This window comes from Anopheles stephensi, chromosome 3, assembly GCF_013141755.1.
Source record: "Anopheles stephensi strain Indian chromosome 3, UCI_ANSTEP_V1.0, whole genome shotgun sequence".
NCBI classification, from domain to species: domain Eukaryota; kingdom Metazoa; phylum Arthropoda; class Insecta; order Diptera; family Culicidae; genus Anopheles; species Anopheles stephensi.
In genome coordinates this window covers 46,364,487-46,390,843 of record NC_050203.1, presented here as the reverse complement: position 1 = coordinate 46,390,843, position 26,357 = coordinate 46,364,487, and the positions used below count along the sequence as shown (strand labels likewise).

Here is a 26,357-nt window from a genome sequence, read left to right as displayed (position 1 = left end):
CACCATTAGAATTCGCAGGGGCGCCACAAACAAACCCTCACTTTTCACACAGATTGAACCAGCTTCACTGAACTTCGTGCATCTCTTCAATCCACACACACACACACACACACACACACACAGACGTGCACAACAACGGCACAAACCTCTGGTGCCTTACGAAGTAAAAACATTTGTGCACGCAGTGCATTCCCATTGCACAGGTCGCATACACACAAAAAAAAAAGACACACGTTGACAAGTTTCGCACACAACACGCGCGGACAGGAAAGCATGCGGTTCCGGAATTGGATCGGAAACAAAAATTCACGGACGAAACCACCGATCCAAGTTTCAGTGAACCAAGATCAATTCACTTTCGCGCGTATTGTGTGGTGCGGTTTGACGTTGGGTTTTGTTATTTCTTCTCCAAATGAAACAATCCAGGCATAGGCAAGGGGCAAGAGCAAGAGGCAGGCCGTGGTAGGAACTGGTAACAAAAAATATGCATAAACTCACACACACACACTAATGCATACACGCACACACGCACACAAAAACATTCAACGCCATAGACTTTCTGCAACGTGTTCCGTGTATGGTCGTGTCGGTCGGATGCGTGTGACGAGGGGGTAGTTCGAGCTCGATTCCTTCCGCGAACCGACGTGTAGTGGCGTTGCACACACAGCCTGCGACGGTGCGAACGGTATGCCTCACGCGCGATCACTGAGAGTCATCGGCCTTCTCCCGTTTGCAGGATGCGTCCTGTGCTGAGAACGTTGTCATACAGGTGATACGGACCACTTCGTGCCACTTCGTAGCTACGTTCCCCGCTTTTGGGAGCCAGCCTCTGGTGGAACTCACCGCGGATGAACCTTTCACTCACCGGGCGGCCCTGCCGTCCGGTTCGGGGAAAAGCATCCAGTTCCTTTGGCATACTTTCGGCATCAGAAACACTTTTCAGGCACTGTTTCATATGCCGGAGGCCTTGAATTGTTTTGGATGCACATCTCGCATCGATCGACCCCCGTTCTAATGATGCATCATGGAGACGCCTGGTGCTTCACAACCGTTCACAGCCAACACTATTCATTGCCGAACTGTGCCAACGCCAAACCCGCAACTGGTCTAGCCTTGTTTATTGTGCGTAAAATTGAATGAAAGCTAACAGATAAGCTATGCATATTTAATCACTCAGAGAATTATCTTCGTTTGATGTAGCCCCGTCACACGGCAAACTGTACTTTAGATGAATTTTTAAAGCACTTCTAAATTGAAACCAAACAAAATCAATTGCGTTTTTCCAGCGCATCGCACAACTTTTACTTCACCGCACACTGCAGACAAAATATTTGAAAAATTTCACTAATTTCGGTGTGGCAAACTTTCGCTAAACTTTACACCCGTCGTCTCGTCGAAACAACTGCCCTTGGCCTTCGGGTTCTGCTGCTGGCCGATTTCGTCCTCAGCCACTGTCCGGATGGAATATTTCATCTTAATCAACACGATACAGCATCCTCATTACGTTCCGCTTGCAACGAATAATCTTCGCCTGTGCCTTCCTCCACAAGCCTCACTCAGGAACCATCGTACGACTAAAACGCCATATAATAGCGAGTATTCGAAGCATGGTAGTGCTATGCTATGATTTCTGATCCCTTCGCATCTTCGCTCGGCGTGTACTCCTCCATCGACCCAGTGCTAATTGAAAACTTTCACATTGAATTATTTAAAATATATTCACGGACCGGACAGGAACCAGACGCGACGAGCTGGTAGCGACAGCAGTGAGGTCTCAGAACGTTACCGCATCCATGTTGTGCCTCGTACCTTTCGTTCCCTCACCTTCTCACTTTCTCGTTTTCTCTGCTGGCTATCCTTTGATGGATCCCTGGCAGTGCGAACTCAGTGCGACCACTCGCCAAACAGCGTTCCAGCTTCGAGTGTTCTGCTGAGTGACGATGAATTCATCCCCATGGGTGCAGCGAGGCATGCGCGCACGAACATCCTCCTCTCGGCGCTCGATTATCCCGATCGACACGTCCTTCCGACTTCGGCACAGGACGCGAATCCGGTTCGGTTGCGAATATCAGCCTGCTTGCTACTGGGATACTGTGTTTTCTGCTGGGAGAATACGTACCGTAGGCCCGCACGGTACCGCGCGCTCACACATTTTAGTGACAACCGTGAGACTCTATGCCTCCGCTTCAATCGTCGATTGGTACAAGCTGTCAGTCTTATCGCCACAATCACGATGACAGGAGCCATGTGCGTAAACTGTAAGGCTCCCTCGCGTTCGTACGTAATACGCTCGGTTGTTTCTCTGTCGGTATTTTGCGTCCCGGTGTTAGGATACAAGGGCTTCAACGATTTTTTTCCGTAATTCTTTGGATTTTGTAGTTCGAAGGGATGTTTCGATACTGAGCTATTTCAAACGTTTTTTTATGGTATTCCGTCCTGCAAAGTGTATTTTACCAGAACCCAGTGTGTATTTTCCAATACCGCAACCGGTAACATCGGAAACAGTGAACGTAAAATTGAACAAGTTTTTCATAAATTTTAAATGTAATTATAGTCTAGTCGTGGTTTGAGCCCAAATTGAAGAAAACTCACAACAAAAATTGCGCCAGTTGTACAGCAGAAAGCACGTTACAAGTAAAATGCCACAAAGCGCAAAATGAAACAAAGTTTCTCCGCTCATCATATCAAGGCGCTAGACCACCTCAGCCGAACACATTCCTCACAAAATCGAAACAACGGCTTCAAATGTACCTACGAAACCTACCATCCCCCGGTTGTTCAATTTTTCTCGCTACTATGTCGATCATTTCCTCAGTAGTATAGTCAGTATTGCTTGTTCGCATTCTTGCTGTGTTTTGTGAAAAATATCTACCAAACTTTTCTACAGTCGTCCATTCTTTGAAAGCGATACCGAAAACAAAAACCATAGTGCGCCAGTACCTTTATTAACTACATTATGCAGAAAAACGATAGAAATAAAAGCTTTTCAGTTGACGCGTGAAGTGAAATAAACAACAACAAAAAAATAATAACGCTCGTAAACTATGTGAAACTTTCCGTGTCAGGCCGGTTGTGCATTCGGTGAAGATTTTTATTTTTACAGTTGGTTGTAACAGCTGGTTTACGACAAAATGACCCACGTTTGTAACCGAAGCCAGGGTTTTGAGTAGTAACAAGTATAGAAATATTTTATATTGTAAAACCAGTAAACCAATAATTATCACACACTCAAACAAGTTTCCATTTAATGGTAATGGTTTCAAGGGATGATAACAAAAGTGCCCGTTCACCTGGTTACTGCTCGAGTGTTTCTAATTACCCCAAGCCAATCGCAAAGGCAAAAGGCAAAACGTTTCACTTCATCCCTTGACGTCCAAATCAACGATATGGAATTTCCTGCGACACCATCTACCTAAATCGCACCATTTTCTCGGAACACTTCATACAGCGCGTCGTTCGCGCCGAAAGTATCGGATGTCAGCCTGCAGCAGTAGGGTAGCATTTGCATGGCAGCAGGGCCAGTGAAAAGACAATTGATACGTGATTGAAAGGCTAAGTGATAAGAGTTTGATTTTTAATTGAAATTCCAACACTCGTCAATCGAACGACAACTGCCATTTGATGAGCAAAGTGAAAAGCAACACGACCCAGTGAAAGAACTGACGTATGGGTGTGTGTGTGTGTGTGTGCATGTGTGTGCATGTATGTTTGTGTGTGTGTGTGCTCGGTGCAACAGTGACGACATCGGTGGAGAACGAGAGCTTCCCAGGGAGACAGTGGTGTGCGCGGAGGTGCAGATAGCTTTTTGTGCACCAGTCAAACAGCTTCAAATCGATGTTCTCTAGTACTGCCTGCGAATATAATTGTGTGTCAGTGCCGGTGGTTGACGAATGCAAGAGGAGTACACCAAGCCAAGGACAAAAGGGAGCTACAGGGAGAGACAGAGAGAGAGCATTAATACCCAGATTGCACCGAGCAAGAACCTTTGCAAAAAAGAAATACGGCACCATCACACAATAGGATAGATGTTCTTCCGACCCGACAGCACATGGTGCTAGCGAGGCAGGTGGCTGACATTTGAGGTGTTGCTGCTGTTGTTTGTCTGGTCGGGATTTTGACGCGTTCGAAAATCAGTTCGAACGCCAGCTGAACCAACGAATGGAAACCTGGTGCTCAGACATCAACCCTGTTGTCTCGATAGCGGACCGACACAGAGACGCAGCAGCAAAAACAAAACAAAAAAAACTTGGAAGCTTGACACAATGAACATTGTAAATCGATGAATTGAACGATGAAGTTGTCTATGTGAGCGCTGTTATGCTTGCTCCTAACATTCTACTTCTCAGAAAGCTCACGACGGTTCGGTAAGGCGACACAACATGGCTCTTACAATACAGATGCATTTTAAACACACAAAACGGAAATTACAGGTGAGTAGCTACAAACTCATTGTTCAATTTTCAATGAATAATACAATCTGCATTTAACATTGGAAAAACAAATTTAGAACCACCTTTCATGCTTCCTTTCCATCAAAACTCTGGTTCTCTATTTTAACCACCAGCACTTGTTGGTTCATTGGAAAACGCGCAAGCAAGAAGCTTATTTCTGACCTGAACACAGAAATGTCTCTTCCATACGATTTGTCACCCTACTTCACGGTTCGATTTTAACGGACCAATAGAGACTATCTACATGCACTGAAAAAAACATATAAGCCGCAAATTATGCAGCACTAGAAACATGCATATTTCCACACAATTTCCTTCAATCGCAATTTATTTATTGCATTTTGTTTGCCTTTCTATTCCCTTTTTTCATATCGCACTGCACAGGCCACCTGTTCTAAAAAGGGAAAGAAAAAATCAATCCTGCATTAAAGGAAGTTTGCTTGTTAATTGAAACTACCTACCGCCAGCATCACACACACACACACTCTATCGCTTTCTCTCTCTCTCTCTCTATTCTCTGCCATATTTTCATTCACCTATGGAACTCGATTTATGTCTTGAGCTAAAATTAGAGCCAGAACGACTCGGGATACTGCCCAGCGCCCCATGCTAGTGCTTTTTGATGCCCACCAACACAGGGCATCATTCTCGCTTTGTTGCCATTACCTTTTGGTCAGGTCAAAGCTCATAAAACGCACCTAAGCTCGAACGGTCACCATAGGTACTCCATAGTTCCAGTTCCATTTTTCCCGGAACCCCGCAAACTACGGATCACCCAGCCCACACATTCATCATTTCTCTCCGTTATTATAGCCTGTTTCGCTTAGTACATGTCCTCGTTTGCCTCATTTATCTCAAAACATACTGCCTTCCTGGTTCGGTAGCTTCTGCTGTTTTGTACCCTTCACACCCGCCACACACAGCCACACACCCACATAAAAACTGTGCAGTACCAGGCGTCTCCATTGCATACAGGTATAGTGTGCGGTGGTGCAGCGCACACCTTTAACGTACGGAGCGAGCAGTGCCTTTTTTATCTTACGAACTTATAGGCTAGGACATGCAGAAAAAAAACCCAGCAACCCTTTTATTCCGTCTGATCCTTGCATCTTTCCTCACAGCGGACATGGGACACATGGTCCTACTTTGCGTCGGACCCTTTTTCTCGTTTGGCTTTCCGTGTGTATTATCGTCCGGCGAACGGACCTTTCCTTCGGCGCTAGCTCGGCTGCATATGCGAATGTGCCTATCCTCGTTTGTTGTGTCGGTGTTTGTTCTCTTTTATTGCTCTCAGCCCACCTATTGTCTAGCTTCAGTTTACTGTATGGTAAAACTTCCACCATCCCCCGTCATCCGTCCTTCGTTCGTCCGTCATATTTATTCCCTGAATTTCCCTGGTGTATTATCAAAAGAGTTCTATGGCCCACCTTTGAATTATATCGAGCTTTTATATCCCCCATCAAGACGCCTCAAGCTATTCGAAAAGCACCATGCGACTGCAACGGCCGCTTGGATGTGCCCGGGTTTCGGCAATATTCCATTGTTTTGCATGAATCGAAATGATTGCTTAGACACTGGCGAGCGGAAAGCTTGCTACCTACCAACCAAACCGAGCCGACAGCACCAGGCATCAAAAAGACCATCGCTCTATTGTCTGATACTTTCCGAGCCCGGTGCCAGCATACGAGCTGTGAATGATTGGACAGATCTTCCACCGGCAGCTAAAAAATCTAATTAATTTGACCGTTGCATCTCAATAAAGGGTGCCATGCCAGCGTCAAAAACGCTAACCTTGCCTATCCGTTTTACACAATAGGTCGACTGCATTTCCTTACGGCTGCAAGCGTATTGTACACGTGTTGGTATTGAATTGCCCTATTCAAATGTTGATCTCCGTTGTTGCATGCACAGCATTTCACAAAGATCCTACATCAAACAACGGGTAGAGCTTTTGCTGCTCATTTACTTCTTGGAAACACGCTGGTGGATTCATAAGCTTGATCATTAATTTGCAGGAAATAAAGTCGTTTCAATGTGTTTTGGGTGATAACTACATAAAATAATCAGTAATAATAGTTTTTATATTATCAACTTAACTTCACGTTGAACCACCATTCTTTTTGGTTTATCCTATTTACGAACGTTATGATTGCTATTAGTACACCATTTTCCCCTACATATACTCCATTGATTGAAGAGAATATTTTAGCATTTAGAAGACACAACATACATAACCGATGTGTTGTTTAAATACCACACTCTTGACAGTGTTGGTGCCACAAAGACGGAATGAAAATTAATGACGGAAAGTGCAGCACGCAGCCTGAACGCATCAAAGTACTGTCAGCTCAACAAAAACAGCAAAAACAGCATACAATATAAATTAAGCTCCAAACATATTAGCAAATGTATCTCCATTACTCAAACCATAGCTTCTTGTCCTAGATTGTAAGCCAGTGAAAAGCATAACCCGTATGCATCCTAACAACAGCTTTACCAACCATCAACAACTCCGATGCTTAAGGTTGTAAAGTTTTGCATCGTAACGTGTCGTTGCCCTTCTGCTGTTCTCGCAGTACGGTTCAAAATCTGCAGGGATTTTCCTGTGAAAGCTTTTTTACCCTAGGTACAGTGGGGCGCTTAATTTGTCACTATATGAAAAGTTTTCTATGAGTTGAATCACCACAGCATATTATATATTTAAAGGTAAATTTATTAACACTACTTGCATTTCACCTTACTGGTATAACTGCATCGAGAGACATTTCTGGCTCCCTTGGTTTTATTTCCTTGTAACTGAACAGTTTTTCCTGTGTACAGAGAAACGATCTGGATAGGATTTTCAATTCACCCTGTCATGCGTAAAATTCATTTTAGTGAAGATTCAATACTCAACTGCTTTACGATGGAACTTAACCTTATTTTCATATTGCTTCTTAACAATTTCTTGCAGATATTCTTTCACGGATACATGTATGCCTATAATTGTATTTTGTTTAACAAATTACGGCCTTTTATTGGTTGCAAACTCGACACTTATTTTCAACGACCCGAAATGAACCAAAACACCTGGCCGCATCGAAATGTTCAAACCTTTTAAACCAATTTTAGAGCCCAACACACAGCGCCATGTGTTACGGACCTGAAATCATTAACTCGTATACGGCATCCAATTTTCAAAATGAGTGTATGCTCTTCAGTTCATTTCATATGCTTCACAGCTGCGCTACCCCGTGACTTATTATTGCGCGAGTCGGCATCGAGCACATGATCCAAATTGCTAAGTACCCACATCCTACTGTTGACTTCCGATGTTCTGAAACATTGAAATCTAACTTCCTATCATTTCACTTCAACCGCACATCCAAATTCATTTTCCCAACACACCTGCGTTCGAACCGAATTATTCCGTTTCGTTCTACACACCGACCGTCCACCAAACGGGAGGGGTGGTCCCGATGGTAACGATGCAATCATAGAGCCGAACAGTACGCTAAAAGTGAAACAGTTCTCATTGCACTCTAGCGCGACGGAAGCGCGATATCAGCACCCATTAGGTGTCGACTAAATCGACTTCCGTGACTGGAATGTGATTATTTTGGGGAATCATAAACCATACAGCCGGGCACGGGGATGGTTCCTCGCACCTGTCACCAACCAACCAAGCCGAATAAGCGTGGGTAGCGATTTGGGACCACGGATTCTACGTATAACCAAGCGTACAATCTGTGGTACAAGGTCCACACATTTGCACTGAAATGCTGCTAGCATTTGGTTCGTCTAATTTAAGACGATTGTATGACTGACAGCTTCTGACCGAAACGGGTGCATCTGGAAACTGTGAAGTAAACCAAGTGAAAATTTCATGACATTAGTCCACGTTAGCACTCTCGGTGTGCAGGCCCAAGGATAAAGTCTGGATTCTCTTGTACACACGTTGGTGATATGATCGCTACGCTCCCAACTACAAAAAGCGCACGCCTCAACTGAAAGCTCTACTGACAACGGTACGCATACGAATGCGACGTGCGTTTTTCGGAGAAAACGGTATTAATGTTCATTCCACCTTGCATGATATTGTAGCGCAGAGACACTCGGCCGCTTCTGCCGTCTCTCATACGTGTGTGTCTGTGTGTGCGTGATACTGCATTGTCGGCAGTATCGTTTCTTCAAACATGCACAACGAAACTCATGCATCAAATAGATTTTTTCAACGGTACTTGGTGTTTTGTGTGCAATTCCTAACGCACGTAATTTGGCTGCATTTTTCGCTTAAAATGCATTTTGAAATTCCTAAAATTTTAAAGTAAATAGATTCAAAAGGTGCTCGCAGCGATCGCAGCGCCGGTTTTCACACGACAGGACCGGGGTTCAAATCCCGTACAGATCGCCTTCCGGTAAGCAGGACTAACTGTCAAGATAAGGGTAAAATCAAGTAACAGAAAACCCGAAATGGCCTTTCTTAAGAATCACACGCGGCACGCCCCTAGTTCAACGGCAAATCTGGGCAATTATCTTTTAACGTTGGTCCATAATGCTCACTTGTTGTCGCGCTGTTAGGCTAGTATGTAAAACCAAACACAACAGTCCAGAGAGCTATGAGGTCACAAAGTCTTATCGAAAAGTTCAATCAAATTTTCAGACGATTTTCACCGTATGCGACGCCTTAGTGAACGACGTCCTTCCTGTAAAGGTCCTGAAGAACTGGGTCCCCAACGGAGGAATGATGGCCAACTTCGGTATCCTTGCCTAATAATTGTTGACATCGTGTTGGCAAGACAAAGCGTTGTTAATCAGACAACATAAAACTTTAGACTTGCGTGCAGCGAAAATATCACTTTGACTCTGTCCCACATCTCTTCCGAAGTTGCCTCTGTTTCCTCGTGAAAATTGCGGTTCTTCTGTGGAATGTATCCCATATCTTTCGTCAGGATGGTGTGGCAATTACCGATTCTCAATTCCAGGTTAACATTGGTGTTCCAGTTAAAGCGGTTCATTTTTCGACGAAATCGCTATTTCTTGATGGCTTTTGGCGTCCTTGCCGAACGCGGCCGCCCAGAAGTCGCATAAGCTTTGGTCGAACCAGGCTCCGGGTACCAACCGAGCTTGTATAGGGCGAATTTCACATCACTCCGTTCGATTTCAACCTGGCGGAATATGTGTCGCCGAGTAGCTTATCTTTCGCAAACTAATTTTCCACATCGTCGTGAGACTCCTTCAACGTGTCAATTCAAATAACAACAGATGACAACAATTCAACCCCATGCGTATCGATGAGTATAGCATAGTAGTAGCGATCCACAGTGCTCCGAAGTACCAAATATTGACCTACCAGCTATGCAGTATTAAAAAAGTCTAGAAATGTCCTTAAGCCTTTAGAAACCTAACTTTTTAGCTAAAGCATGCCTAAGCAAGTCGTTGGACCAAAAAGTCAAAATTACACACACAAGATTCTTTATTGATTATTTCCCCAAACATCGATCCGAAGGTACTAATTGGTCAAAAAGGAGACTGAAACATGTACAAATAAAAGAAAATGCATTATTTCTTTTATCACGGGCATGCATTTTATGTGTTTCTTTCAATTGTTTTCATACTCAAAATCAAATAATTTTATAATTTAATTTTATGGCACAGATCTATTAAACTATTACAACTAATGTACATCACCACTACAGTAGGGCCTTATTCTATTATCGAAACCAATCGTTACTCCAACAGAGGGCATATTACGCTACTAAACTTACTTTTTCTGCTGTCTGCTCGATAAGGTACACACTGCTGAAAGATCATCATGCGCGCAAAATATAGCTGTCTGTTTGTATTTACCTGCAATGAAAAAGAAGCAAAGAAAATGTTACAATTGGCTACAAACGGTGTGATTTTTATACTGAAACATTCAAACAGTTCTGAAAAATAGTGTTATGTAATCAAAAGTAAATTTTGCTTAAAAAAAGATGTATTTAAGGGCAACTGGCTCGATTTGCCAAGCACGACTTAATTAATTTCATCTAAATGAAAAAATTAAAAGATAATTTTTGTAAACAAAAAAAAACATAATTTTAGTAGATAATGTTGGGTATTAGAAGAAACCAAATATGCCATGTATCTGGATTCTTCTCAACCAGATGATATTCGTTTTCAACCGCATAGTATTGTAGACTTAACAGCTCTTAACGGAATCTTATTTGAGTAGATTCATGTCTGTACATATTGAAAGCTCGACAAAAATATTAACCATTTTATATAAAATCCTAGCAGTGTTAGGTAGCCATACAGTGGAGGCTGCTGTTCGTTACATTGTACTGGCCATGTTTTTCAGCTGTACACCGTTCTCACAGCAGCACTCACTATGGCCAACCGCCATCAGTCTGCTAATTTCAGGCGCCATAACTATGCTGGTGCTATAACTTATTTGAACTACCAGGCGTCTCCATTGCACAAATTAAACACACTGGAAGTTCTCATGAAGCGAGTGGATGCCTCCGTTTCAACATTTGCAAAACGACCGAGCCACACAATCCTCCACTTCATGAAAAACTTCAAAGGATCCCACAGCACGAGTCCCAGTATGTATTAAGGCCCTTTTTTACCACTCTCCTGGTGGGTGGACACCAACGACCATCGTCAAATTTGCTACGCCGTCGTTAAAAATATGATATGAAGGTAGAACTGTAGCACATCTTGCAAAGCGCAAGATATCCATTTTCTGCACACGGCACCACACACATACCATTTTTATTACCACCCAATCTCCTCGCATAGCAAAATGATGAAAGTACATTTTTTACATAATTCTGTAAACCAGCACCACACACACACCAGCACCGTGACTTTCCAGCGCGCTCGCGGCCCTTGCCCCTCGACACCCAACCCAAACCTGCCATCCTTTCTGATGATCGTTCTGGCCATCTGAGACAGTCACATTCACGCATTAAGTTTCAAAAGCAGAAGAAAGATAAAAAAAGCACAACTTCGTCACATACTGCTACATTTGCTTTGAGCGACACTTTAGCTGCTTATTTGTCTCCAATTTCAGCACTTTTGCTTGCCAGACTGTAAAATTGTGATGAAGATTTACCACTTCGTTCGTATTACGCGGCACGTTTGGTGCCTTAATTTTAATTAAATAATAACTTTTTTGTGAGGAGCTTATGTTTGGCTGCAAAAAAAAGGAAAAAATGACACGAGCTCTAACACTTTCATTATCCATTTTTCTTTTATTTATTAGAGCATTCCGGCTTTTCAAAGGAAAACACCAAGTTTGACAGCAAAGTACATTCGATATTAGATGAGCAAACACGGTGGACTCTTTTGGCAATGATATACAGTGGTTTTCAAGTCGTAAAGCAAGTGTTTCCATGCTTCAAACAGCGTGCGGTTCTAGATATCAGAACAGTAAGCTGAACTGTAAATTTTCTCTACAGTTGTTACAAAATTCGCCAATTAAAAAGAAAAGAAAACAGACCGTAAAACTCGAACAGCAAAAATACTATTAACTATTTATTGTTCATACAGTTACAAAGTTATAAGACCACTAGTTTCATGAGAAAACCTGGCTCCAGACCAAATTCCTCGTTATGTCCAAATTTCTGAATATTTTTACCTCAGGTTAGCGAAATTCACGAAACATTAATATCACTAAAAGCCCCATATAACACTACTTATAGTGTCTCCTGCACATGTTATGGGTACTGTACCTGGGATGTACATACATATTTTGAATCGATTTTTTGGAAGCTTTATATTAAAAACTACTAAAAGTGTTTTATTAAAATTTGAAATTATTATAAAAACCGAAGTCCAATGACTTTCAAAATTTTAAAATTATAAAAAAAGGAAAATATTTTGGAAATTGGTACAACATAATTTTTGCCTGTGTCTTACACTTTTCCAGAAATTACACAAATCTAGCGAACTTTTTTGTTACGCACTGTGTAAGGCTAGTAGCAAAAATTGCGGAACCACTGAATTTTAATACAACAAAGCGGATTGTACTTCTTAATTACAGTACACGCAACTATGCACCACTAATCGCTCTGCTGTTGCATCTCCACAGATAACAATTTTACCATAAATCATTAGCTCGCGGCTTCAGACAACAATACCGATAAAGTCTCAACATTTGTTCGTTTTTCGCACCCGGTACACCAAGTCATCGTTTCAAACCAATCGCGTCTAGCCGATAAATACGCTTTTCAAATTTTCATACCGACGCGCACCGCGCTGCTGCCTTTTCTAATCGAATGAACTGTTTATAAACATCCTATCACTGCCAGCGGATCGATTGAGTGGAGACCACATTCCGATCACTTATTTGTCGGCGTTTCTCTACGAGCGGACATCGCATATCACACGCCGTGCATAAAACACACTCCCATACACACACCACAGTGCCTTCCGTATAATATTTCCCAAACAAACAACTTCCCATAAATCGTTCAATCCGAGCCGCCGCCACCGGTTCTCGAAAACTCTCGCAAACCAATCCCGGGCGCACCGAAACCATCGACACTAATCTTCAGGCCGCGTTCAGGCAAACGCATTGGCTCTGCTGCTCATCGTTGCCACCTATACACATTGGGGTAGCACACGGCGTCACATCGGCGACGTCGTCGTCGGCTAAAGCACATATATTGGCAGAAAAGTTTTCATTATTGCAAACGATAAATTCTGCTCCACGTTGCTTCTGTTGCTGCCACTGCCGCGCTCACGGGTGGCGTGGAGTCCTGGTGGGTTTATGTGTGTTTGTGTGTGTGTGTGCGTTTTTTGCTTTCGCCATTTCTTCACGCTTTCCATTTTAAAACCAGCCTGCCGCAAAGAAAACGGTTAGGCGGCTGGTGTGACGCTGTGGAGACTCGGAAAAAAGCTCCAAGTCAGAGGCGTTGGAAAAAATACTAACACTTTGCACACACACACACACGCAGCACCAGGTACACTGGTGCACACAGAACTTGCCCCGGTACTATGCCTTCTGGCGGTCGTAAGTACGACAAGATCCTCGATTCAACTCTGGTGCCCTCTTGGAAGTATAGCCTGCAACTTCCATCCTCCGCGTTATAGCTGCCGGGGTTTCCAAAGTTGATTCTTCCTTCATTATGGCTGAAACTTGCTCACCTTAACCAGCATGCTGGCCATTTTTTTGGTTGGTTTCTAAATGCCACACTAAGGTGTCCTGAGTATGATGCACTGATTTAAATCCACCATGAAATTTTTGTGCTCGTAGCACATTGCACCACACTGCTCGCAGCATAGTGCACCGGTTCCTCCATACCTACACAGAACCTCCACACCGCACACACACACACACACAACGACAACAATCGTGTTTGGTTGGCGCAAAGAAGCCGGCAACCAACCGACAACAAATAGCTCCGGTGCAGTTCCTGGGCCCAGTCCTTCTTAATGGCCGAGATTCAATAAGTTATTCCATCGACCGGCGTACCTAAGTGAACTACACAGAGAAAAAAAAACATCCACACACGAGAACTTTGCACATAGCTACAAAATTGTGACGCGGGAAATGCCCCGGAAAATGGGTAGAGTGAAGTTTGTAAAAACCGGAAGAGCAAACACAACAACACACCCACCGTCCAACTGCACGGTAGACACACTCACGGACTCACGGAAGCTACACCGTCGGAGACGGGTTGGGCGGCCAGAGATCACGGGGTGGTGCGGCTGATATTCCACCCCTTATTACGAGGGGGTGTAAAACTTTCTCTTTGCCTTCTCTAAATTACGTCTGTTAAAGCTACAGTCCGTCCCCGAAATGAATGCCTCCACATAGTGGCCTTGCATGGCTCCGGGGGCGCATTCAGTATACCATGAGTAAGCGTATTTACATATGCGTTACATATGTTAAGCTTTTTCTACTTGCATTCCGTCCGGTCGACTTCCTACCATTTACCACGGCAACACGCTTCCAATAATCGTCCTAGTGCACGTACCAGCCAATGAGCTACACACGCACAAACACACTGACACACGGCGAGCAAACCGGCACACGTCGAAGGATTTCCGAATTGAGCCGTTCCGTTCGTTCGTTCGTTCGCTCGTTTGCCCGCTCCATCCACGGGTACGTGTGCGAGTGTGTGTATGACCAATGGTAATAAAATAGTTTTGCTGGTTATGGTTAAACTTTCTCCTGCGTACTCTAAACAGTAGCACCAAGCATATACCTCAACAAACCCCTTCCCAACCTGCCCACAACCCCCTCGCCGTACCGCGTAAGCCGCACAAGGTAAGGCTTCATATGAAATGAACAAGCCCAATTCATCTAATTACGTATGTAAACAAAATATACAACTGTGGTGACATGCCCGAAACACATCATTCATTCGGATTCGAGATATTGAGCACGTTGCAAATTATGTTCAATTGTGGCGTGAATACTTTACCTCGCGCACGGGTGAGGCGAGCGCCAAGGGAGTGTAATTTATCATTAACGAATATTCAACATGTCGTTAGGGCTGTACGGCACTGCATGTATATCAACAGTTTGTTATGTTAACAGACGATGGGTTTGTGTGCTAAGCAAATTAATAATACGAAGCGGTGGTTTATAGTGAATGTTGCTTTAAAGTAACAGCAACCTTTTAATTATGAATCGTACCGGCACAAGTTGCTGGCACGAAAGAAACAAGTTCTCCAGGACTCGTGATTGATTCTCCAGGTTCGGAAGCTATAATTGGCGACACAAGACATCTCACGATCAGCATCCAGGAGTACGATCGTACGAAAGTGTATCAAGACTTCGTCAAGTTGTTGTTTGGAATTTAGCAATCAACCACCGACTACCGACAATATTCATTGAACTACTTTTATCTTTTCATGCTTCAACATTCGACTTTTCTGAACCTAGAGAAAACTTTACAACGTATACTTAACTCACCTTCCTCGGGAGGCAAAGCATCTCCCATAATAAAGCTCTCTAGGATGTTAATCTTCCCAGCCAATTTCCCGGCCAGCTGCACGCTGGATGTTATTTTTCAACCATTCATAAACTCATCAAACGGACTGCTCGCTGGGTACGATTTATCACCTGCTGTTCTACGCCCATCAACGGGAACATCATGTAAAATGCTTTATGATGCCCGTGTCCCCATAAAAATCATCAATCAACCGGAAGCCTCCGACGTCATCGTCATAATCATCATCATCATCATCATAATCATCATCAACATCAGCATCGTCACCGGTCTATGCTCCGGGATGCCACTTGCAGTAAGCAACCGACCATCCATCCAACCCAAAAACCACACGTTGCTGCCCATTCAAAATGAATTTAACAGAGGCAAAAGGTCATTAATAGCGCAGTTTACAATGTCCTGTTTACTACACTGGCACTGGTGTGTTTGCAACTTTTCCCACCTTTTTCCGCACCCAGCTGGGGTTTCGGCTAGCAAAATAAAATCCCCACCACATTACACAGTTGACTCAAAACGCGTTAGGAGATTCAGCAATATTCACACAAACAAACGCTCGCTCATTCGCGACAACTGTGCAGCTGTTGCTTTTTTGCAAGCTAAAGCCCCAATCCAGCGTGTTTTACTGCGTTCTGCGAGGAAAAATTCTAAACGCTTAAACGCTCTCACACCGTACCATAATTGCTGACAGTGGGGAGGAAAAACTGAATGAAATCTAAAACAAAACACTGCGCATCCTTCCAAGGTTTTTGGGGATTTTCTGGTTTCTTTTTGTATCATTTCTACCCGTTGCGCAGCAGGCAGCAGCCACCGAAAAACATCCAGGCGCCATTATTAATAAAGTCGTAAAAATATGTAAACCCACCAGTTTTATGAACCTTCGGTACTTTACTCCCGCTAAAACTTGCTTATCCTCGTCGCAAAGATCATTATCTGTGTCGGACGGGCGCTTCTGGTGGCAAAGGTGTGTTGTTGTTCGCGAATGTTGTACTACACTTATTTTTGGATTAACTTAGGCGACTAAGGCGATCTGCTTCATTTACTGCTGCCTTTGTTGCATGCACAGGTCACTGGGTTTGTAAAGAAATTTGTTTCATTTTAACTTATACAAAATTTACAATAATATCAAATTTTGGATTTGTACATCGGTTCAATACGTTCGTTCGTTGTCTGCATCAACGTTCCCTTATCCCTTACACCAGAACAAAAGAATTGCGTCCTACATTTCGCTTCAATAGCTCGTTGACCCATTACCTTTCTATTCTCCGGTCCGAAACCGGGTTCGCTTGCAACGCTTGCGTGAGAGTGTCCAGTTTTTGTTACCTTTGTACGTATCTTTTTTTATACTACTATCACATACCGCCGTACGTTGCGCCCTTTCTTTTGCACATAATTTTCAGATGTTGTACATTGATAGCATTGTTATCCGTTCGTGCCACGACGAATGGCACGGTTGACATAAACATAATGGCGTGCACATAATCGTCCTTTATGGCGTGGAACACGCGTAAAAGTTGATTTCCAAACAACGCCAGAATTTAACCATCCGCTGTGGTATTTTTGTGTTGTTTCGCTCGGTAACATCAAAGCCATCATTACAGATATTTAACTAGTCAGTCTCTAATCGTCTTATTTCGTCCGACTTTTGGCACCGAAATAGAGCCCAAGTGCGTTAAAACATGTTATACGCGACCCACCAACAAAATTGATTAACAATTTACGATTGCTCTCAATTGAGACTGATTTTACAAACAAAACAAAAAAAATAGGGAAATTATGCTACGTTATTGTTTGAGACTTCAAGTTTTACAACCTAGAACTAAGCTTAATTGAACCGTTCTCGGGAAGATTATGTATCATATAAATATCAAATAAATTATGTGTATCCCGTTGGAATCATGAGTAACACGGTATCTCGAGGCTGTTTGACGCTGTACCGTGGCTTCTTACTGTGCCCCGGCCATTTATTTTCCCGTCTGACCATAACGACGTATGTTTGACGGTTTCTGAGACATTACTGTTTTCAAGTTCAAGTTGCTTAGTTTTATTACTTTTAGATATACTTTTATTTAAAATGTTGATTGAAATTCTTGTTCTCTCTTCAGAAATAGTTTTAAGGAAGTATTTTTGCCGAAGTATATTTTTGCCTAAATGTTCGTTTGAAATTAAGTTACAAGTAGGAATTTTCTCTTTGGGGGAAACATATTAACAGGGTAACTGTACCAGCTTATGGCTAATACAGCTCATCACGAAAAACTGTTTCATAATTTTGATTTTTAAACTATCTATGAATGTTTTGGCATACATAGCATACGGGTTCGTTTCTGTTTATTTGTTCCGTTTTTAGCACCTATTTTCAACTGAATTTTATATTTTCAGCAGAGTAAATACGAGGTTTAAACTACTTTAAATTTTATAACAGAAAAAATCTTTTACGGTTTTTTCCATAATTAACAAACCAAAAAAAACGAAAGCAGAACAGGCCAGGCCATTCTTGATGAAAAAAAACGAAAACAGATTTTTCAAACAATATTAATACGAGTTTAAAAATATTTCGGAAACTGTAAAAAAAAACTATAGAACGAAAACAAAAATATTTGGGAACCGTCGAAAAACTGGGAACAAACCCAAAAATATACGGATTAGTGTCAAAAAATAAAGGGACGAGAACAAAAATATGTAGGAGCACGGCAAGACACGTTGGAATACCCTATTATCTGGTAAAAATTTCCTACATAGCATTACAAACAATGAAGACTAGGAGATCTGAACCTGGGACACATGGAAAAGCATGAATGATAGAACGGTTAGAATAAATAAACAGCTACAAGGAACATTAAAAATATCGCCAAAAGTCTCGTTTGGTATTGATAAGTTAAGTTGTGGTCAAATGAAAAACAGGTTCGAGTCCTACAGCGTTACACTATCTATTGTGTTCGTTAACAGTGCTTTTGTGTAAAGTATAGGCAGCTGACGGTTGATCGATAGGCACAGCTATTAAAAATCAGTGCAAACCCATAAGCTCAAGGTTTAGTTTTTCTATCTACAGAACACGCACTCCCCGTTTCGTACCAGCTCTTTCCGCTACAAGTGTAATTATACTACTACCCCTTGACCACACAATTAGCTAAACCAGAACAGAATAAACAAAAAAAAAACGGAACAAACAATTACAGTAAAAACAGTACATTCATACTCCGCACTACGCAACACTTAAATTAAGTAACCACACACAACAACAAAAAACCCAACACCCATACACAGACAGCACCACAAACACAAACGGGATTATTCGTTCGCTTTTGTTTTGGACTTTGCGGATGGTTTATGGCGCTTTTGTTTCGCGTTTTTCTTTTTTGCTTTTCGCCCGCAAATCGCGTCGTTAAAAATGCTTAAAGAATGCTCTCCCTTCGTTGTTTGCGTTTGCAGGTACCTTTGTGTGTGTGTGTGTGTGTCTGTAGGGGGCGTGGTGGCGAAGGCCCTGGGTTTTATGCTTTTCGTTCATCAGCGAGGACGAAGAAAACATTCGCGTCTGACATGACTGTGTTTAAAAATTAACTTCGCTATTTCGCGGTAGGGTAACTTCCATAAAACTTTACTGTAACCCATGATTAATGGATGTTTTCGGGCATGTCGTATGGTTGGTTTGTACAGAGATCTTTTTTTACAACAGCTTTCTCTGTGCTACAAACCGATCTCGGTTGCTGATGGTACTGAAAATGTACTCCCTGTTCATTTATTTGCTCTTCGGTTTATGTAACAACTTCATTTACTAAAAAAAACACTGCAGCCTTTATCTGCTGTTCACGATCAACCTAAAATGATCGTGGTAAAATGATGTTCACCTAAAACCAAACATGTTGCTGATCATCCTTTATGGCTTAACAATTGAAAATGACAAGCACGCGCCAATCGTTAAGAATAACACATATCCCGCCACGCTTTACTATCGGGACCAAATTTCTAAGCTAACACCTTCTGCTTTAAGTATGTCAACATTTGCGCTTCCCTTACATTATACCGTATTAAACCAACGTTTGCATCACCATTTTTTTTTTGCTTTTAATTCCTTCATTTTCTCTATGCACCCCATTTTATCTGATTACAAAGCCACTCAAAGGCACCAGGTACTGCGCGGATGGGACGACACATTGAAGTGGCAGTAAAATATCCTTTCCCTTCGCTGTAAAGCTCTGTTAAATTTCACTCACAAGCGGGCGCATTTCTTTTCCCAGTTTTTTTTTTGTTTGCGGTTGTGCGATTGAGCATTTTTTAAGTTGGTGGTTTCTGTTAGACATCGTTTCGACCGAAACTGCCACCGTACGATCTGCGGACCGACCGACCGACGTCGGCCGCAATCATGTGATGGAAGCGCAGCTGCCGCATTCCAAACATTCCGTTAATTAAGACGAAACATTAAAAACGTTTTAATTTCTACCTAATTGCACAATCAAGAAGTAGATATAATGATAATTATTACACCGCCTGCCTACCTTCGGCTGTTTGCACCGGCAGCCGTCCCGGGACTCGGCGGGACAGCACCGTTGGTAGGTGAGTACGAAAATACTGCGGGAAGTTTTATAGCCCACAGGAAACGAACGAACGAGCGTCAGGCGTCCTTCAGCTCGCCGCTTGCTACAGTCTCGCAATCGTACGCCGCTAGCTGTGATCGCTGAATAACGGGCACACGAGGACAGCGGTCGGATAGGAATCTTACGCTTGTGGTACTACACATCACCAAGAAACGGAGTTCAAGAATTTAAGTGCAAAATGAAGAGGAAGTAATATGCCACATCCACTCACACACGCGCACAAGTAGGCCTCGCTAGACACACTTATTCCTTCGCATTACCGTCTGCACGATGATGGCAGGATTCGACGTTAAGAAGCCGTCCGATCCGATTCCTACCACCAGTATTTCGACCATTTCACCTACACACATGCACATGCCTTCCCTACAGCGACAAGAGGAACGCTTTTTGATGAGCAAAATTTTCCCCGTACTGTCATCATGCTAATGCATTCCTTTGGAGACCTGGCGCAAGTAACGCCTTGCTTCAAACTATCTTCCCTTCGCTTCTTCGTTCGTCCACGATGACACCGAAAGAACGTTGACTGGAAACGTGATCTCCCGCCATAAGTGTGATGTAAAACTTGGCTAGATAAATTACGCCGGAATGACAGTGTTAAGTCTGCCGAGAATAGGCTTACAATTTATATCGAGTTCCATAGATTAAGATAAATGGTTCGGGCGGAATTCTTTCGCCAAACGGTGGACGGGTTCGTACTAATGCCTGTACCTTCAGCACTAGTGGATGAAGGAATTTTAAAAGCTCTCAGGTTCGACTTCATCAACGAGGCATCATTACTAAGCGAGCCCGCCATCTAAGAATTCCACTTTTTCCTCTTCATTGAATCGACGATGCTATTATGTTACTAAAGGCGGATTTAATATCAGTATTGATACCCTTATCACAAAAAAAAAAACCCCATCGTATTGAGACTTCAGAAATATCAGGTATTTTGTGCAATGTCTAACCATTTTCAATTATCTTTTCTTTACAGGACGGGGGCTACTACTACAGCTTCTTCCGGATATGATTAATCCAAGGTAGCTACAATTATTTATTCTCCCATATTGAATCATTCGATCCCGGGCACAGATTTTGTGTTTACCTGTGTTGCCAATATCGAACAGCAAAAGTAATTTTAATCCATTCCCATGATACGCATTTTAATCAGCACATCCTCCCTAAGAATAGTGTCTAATCCTCTCCACTGTGCCTCGTATTTGCTGCACCCGTACTTACAGAATCGATAAACTTTCTGTCACAACTTTAGATCAAACGAGAACGACACATTTCATTCATGTGCGCTTGAACGTTTTCCAATCATCTTTATTCCGGACTTGCGTCGAGCCGTCACTGTGCTCACACACTTAATGAAAAGTACATTCCACAGTTTCGCCCATGGGCATAGTTTTCAAAACTACGCCTTCCTTTTCCTGTGCCTTTGTAACAAATGCAAACATTTTGCTACACTGCATCTTAATTTATGGAACCATCGATACACGTTTATACATTATCGAGATACATTTTTTCCCACACTGTACACCGTGTCAGGCGCGATGACAATTTTGAAATACTGAAATACTAACCTCCTATCAGATTTGCTCTCTGGTGAATATATTCAATATCCGTTCAAAAGCGCAAAAAGCAGAAACATATCTGTTCCAAAGCAAACACCACACACAGGTAAAGCCTTTTTCAATTACTTATCCAAACTTGACTCAGCTGATGCGTTTGTTTGTTTGCAATGCTAAGGGTGCGGGGCGCATTGTGCGACAACATTTAGACGCCAAGCCAAGCTCCCGGTGAGCATGTTACCGTCCCGGGGTGAGTCTGTTTGGGAAAGTGGTGGAATAGTTCCTTCAATAATGTTCATTTACCCCAACCATGCTTGCGAAGGACACGCAGAACCACGTGACAAACAGTGAAACTTAACATACCAACACACACACACACACACACACACACACACACACACACACACACACACACACACACACACACACACACACACACACACACACACACACACACAAACACACACACACAGATATATATTTGCACTCTCTAGGATCCTTCTGTTTCAACGCTGACTAGCAAGTGGCTTGTCGAAATGCGAAAACCGAGCCCTCACAAGTTTCTACGTTTCTGGAGAATTTAATCAAACTACCGGCATCAAACCTACCCCTGCTTCGGTACGTGCCGGTTACTGCACACCTCGCGCCCAGGTGATTCCAACAGACCGCTAAGTGCATGCGACACGTATGTCAGTCGGTACCTGCGATTGCTAGGCACCATTTTCAAGTTTGCCCACCGCTTGCCGAGCAACTTTGAGGACAAATCTATCACTCCAAGGATCGTACGGTGCTGCTGTGGCTGACAAGTGTGTACGCCTCCAATAATGTCAGAAACGAATGTAATAATAATACCGTGATGCCGTCATGCTCAACTGCTTGTACGGCGGAAAGCGTTTGCCGGGAAAAAACACAAACGAGGAAACGGAACCACACGCGCCGAACGAGACGAAACAATCAACGGGAACCGTGAGCGGTGCGCGTTGCCTCCCGATATCCTATCATTTTAATCAGTCTAATGGAAAATATACGTCGATGTGTACAAACATCCGTAAGATGATGAGCACATGCCCTGTAACGCCTTATTTTGATAAGCATGACAAGTACATTGAAACTAGATCATACTCTCAAACAAACGGTTTGCGATAAACAGAGGAGGAAGAGCAGAATGGGAAAGAAGGTTTTTCTACGTATGACTGACGTGCGGAGAATATTTGTGTGATGATTTTTCGAATAACTACCCTCAAGGAGTTGTATCTAATTTACAAATAATTGATATCTGGAAATAATTTCATTTCTACCCTATAATTATAGGCCCTGTGCGTGAGTTACTTTTAAAAACACACTTCTAATTTTCTATTATGAAACACATTTGAAAATTCTGAGTTTTAGTTTACTGTATAGGATAAAATAAATCGTACGCGGGCATCTAAAACGCTTTTTGTTTTTTTATTTGCTTTATTGTTCATGGTCACGCTATGTTTTTTATGTGGAAAAGTTAGATTTTTTGTCAATATTATAATATTTGTTCAAGAAATAACGGCCGAAGTCTGAATATCCCCATAATCACGGGTACGCGAAGTATTCTCGTTATGGGACATAGTATTGTTATGTTATTGCCTCAATTGCAAAATATAACATGTCAGTGGTGTCGTGTTGGGTGCAGTTTAACTGGACAGGGACGACCTCGTGTGACGAGCCTTTGTGATGCCTTCGAGACTTATTACAGAAGGTTTCATCAAGGGGCATTGTGGAATTGACGAATCTTAAAGTCGATCGTCGTATCATATGCCAGCATCTCAAAGCTAGTGGCTTGAAGAATAGTTTGGCATCAAAGCGTTTATTTTTCAGTCAGCAAAATAAACGGAAAAGATTTGAATTTGCCAAAAGGAATAATGTTGGCAAAGGAATTTTTGAAATAATAAAAGGAAATTTAAATGGTTTGGACAGAAAAGTCGATCCAGAATATGGCGCACTTATTGGGTGACGCACTTAATGAACCATATATTTAGAAGACGTTGCAGCATGGATGAGGAAACATTATGGTGCAAAGACTGTTTTGCGTGGTCTAGCGTTGGAAGTTTGATGCATATCAAAGAATAATGACCACAGATGTGTATATTGCTACATGAAAATGTGGAAGTTTCTCTTTTAAAAATTGACCTGGAAACGGGCAACATGATCCTAAACATAAGGCAAAAACGACTATCGAAACGTATTAAGTTGCTCAAATGGCCTGTTCAATATCCCGACATGAAACCCTAGTTGAGGATTGGTGATGTTATATTCACAATAAAGTAAATAAAGTATCGATCAGAATCGCTTATTTTGAAGCTATGAAAACATCGTGCGAGAATATCGATCATGAATACCTACAGACGCTAGTTGAAAGTACTCCTCGACAATCAAAAGCGGTGCTGAAGGCATAGGATGGACATACTAATTAATGAGAATGGCTTAATATAAGCTGAAAGTTGGTTAAAAATAGTTTCTGAGCAAGAAATCCGGTGTATGATTCATTTTGTCCATTCCAAATCTTGGCGTTTACTAATGGAGTACGTATATTGAGACAAATATGTTAAGCATCATATAAAAAAAAAAACAAAGAAAACGTATGCTTTACATTGTCCAGTACAGGATGCATTGGAATGTTTGATTAAGCAACAATATCAGCTGTTGCTGTTCGACAAATGAAATGATGTAATACTATGCTTTCTACACTCCAGGTTATTTAACCAGAAATGGACTAATATTATCATTCCATCGGGATAATAGCAGCTGGGTGTGTTTGCACTATGGTATCAGTGCGCTATGGTATGCGGTAGTCCAAACAAAGTGGTTCATATCCATTGGAATGTGATGAATATTGCAATGAGTTTAGATAAGTAGTCGATTACCAGCATTAGTTTCTTATAACACACCATGCTTCTGGCTGGCGAATTTCATTAAAAAATATTCCATTCTTATAAAGCAGGTGTACGGTGTGTTTTTTTATTTTAATCCTAAAGGAAGAAAAGGATAATTATCAGTTCAAACCAAAGTAAATGCAGGATCTGGCTAAAACAAACGAATTACCACGATTCGAAGCAACAGCGTACCGCCACTAAATAAATTCTTGCCACTGCTTTTTTTGTTTTTGCAACGAAAGTTCAGGAGCTTTACTCAAAACCCTGTTGATGCTCATTACATCGAAAGGATTTAAATGCATTACCTCATGTAGTGCAAATCGTTATAAAACGAAACGCTCTTCTGTATTCACCCATAAATTACACACTTCCGTACCGGGCGTCGTAAAGCGTCTTCTGCTGATAGAATATTATTTCACCTTTGGGGTCTGGGGTGTGTGTGTGTGTGTATGTGTTGTTTTTTTATTTTATTTTATTTTTTTGCCACCGACTCGTTTCTTATCCATGCAAAATATGTCCCCATGGAACTTATTATAATCGTTCGTTCGTTAGTGAACGCGTCGCATTGCAAAATCCGTCGCAACGAGTACAATTTATTCCACTATACCAAAGCGTGTCCTCACCGGGGGTTTTTTTTTTTTGTTATACAATTCCTTTAGACTTCTCTTCTTACCTCCGCAACATTACTTCACCCCTCTTCACCCACGCCCATAGTTTGCGCGTAATGGAAGAACGTATGCACACCCGGCACATACCGGTTTTATAGTTGCCCGCCCCGCACAAACTCGGGAGGCAAAAATCATCGTTGCATGAATAACTGCCGGTTCGCTTCGTACACCGTTAGTGTATTTTACATTGCATTTCTGCACTTGCTCCGTGCCCGGTCAAACTCGACACGCTTCCAAGACGATTCAAATGATGCTAACGAAGCATAGAAAGTGATTGCTATTATACAGGGGCAACACGACGAAAAAAAGGGAGGAAAGAAAGATGTCTGTACATGCTACAGTAATTAAGCGACCAGTCCGATAGTCATGAACGAAATACCATACCATACCTTTGCTTAACTAACGATGGAGAAAATATGTTGCCATTATTCCTCGGGTAAAATACACCGTCTTGGGGCGCAGCGGTAGTGGTGCACGTTCATCTTTAACGATTAAACCTCCATTCTTTTCCAACCAGAACCATCATTTATTTCCATTACACGTTGCATTCACAATCAAGATAATGCCAGTGCTTAGTTGAAAAGGAATACTGCTAGTAGACGGGTGGGGAAACAGAATCGGTAGCGCACGATTCAACAACAGGCACGATGTGGGATCAAAACTCGATTGGACCTAACTACGCGGTACTCAGGATTAGCTGTCCATTCTGGTCAGGTTTTAAAACAATCACAACACAAAGCATTCATTAAACCAACGTAGTGACAATTAGAAATATTGAAATTTAATTAAATAATATAGTGTATACCGACGACCAAGTGGGATAGCTAAACCATCGCCAGTTGCTAAGAAATCCCATCCTGCAACTTCCACCCGTACGCAGGACTGAATGTCTAGCAACGTGTAAATCAAGTCAAGTATGACACAAAAGGCTAGCCATGACTTCTGAAGGTTGTGCAGCCAAAGAATTTGAAGAAGGTCAATGTTAAGTGAATGTTAAACGAACGATGTATGAAACGATCAGCTCATCAATCGGTTGCGGGTCTACCACCAGATGATCTGTCGGCTGAAGTACAACTAGGTATCGGGATATCAACAAAATAGCAGCCTAAACTAACAACAATTCTAGTGCAGCATTCAAACAAACTGAGGCGTGGAATAGAAAATCGATACTTAGTGGCTGGCATATCGGTATCTAACGGCCTTACACTAGAAGAAAAATAAATAGAGCTAGACGACAGTAATTAGACAAGATTTCCTCACTA

General features: G+C 42.3%; 1 protein-coding gene and 1 long non-coding RNA gene across 11 annotated transcripts in view; one reads left to right on the top strand and one right to left on the bottom strand.

Annotated features, from left to right (window-relative positions):
• The window catches only part of LOC118511175 (tyrosine-protein phosphatase Lar), a 242,242-nt gene that overhangs the window by 140,894 nt on the left and 74,991 nt on the right, over positions 1–26,357 (bottom strand). The window contains exon 1 of one of the 10 annotated variants that reach the window (XM_036053923.1): positions 505–702. The exons of 8 other annotated variants lie outside the window; for them this stretch is intronic. The gene's annotated coding sequence lies outside the window, so the exon portion shown is untranslated. Of the gene's footprint in view, positions 1–498; positions 703–26,357 lie in introns of those variants that run through there. One more of the 10 variants, XM_036053922.1, reaches the window with a different exon arrangement.
• Positions 4,204–26,357, top strand: part of LOC118511177 — a 39,598-nt gene continuing 17,444 nt past the window's right edge. Inside the window, exons 1-2 of the long non-coding RNA XR_004906118.1 lie at positions 4,204–4,430; positions 20,945–20,990. This is a non-coding gene — a long non-coding RNA (uncharacterized LOC118511177). The remainder of the gene's footprint in view (positions 4,431–20,944; positions 20,991–26,357) is intronic.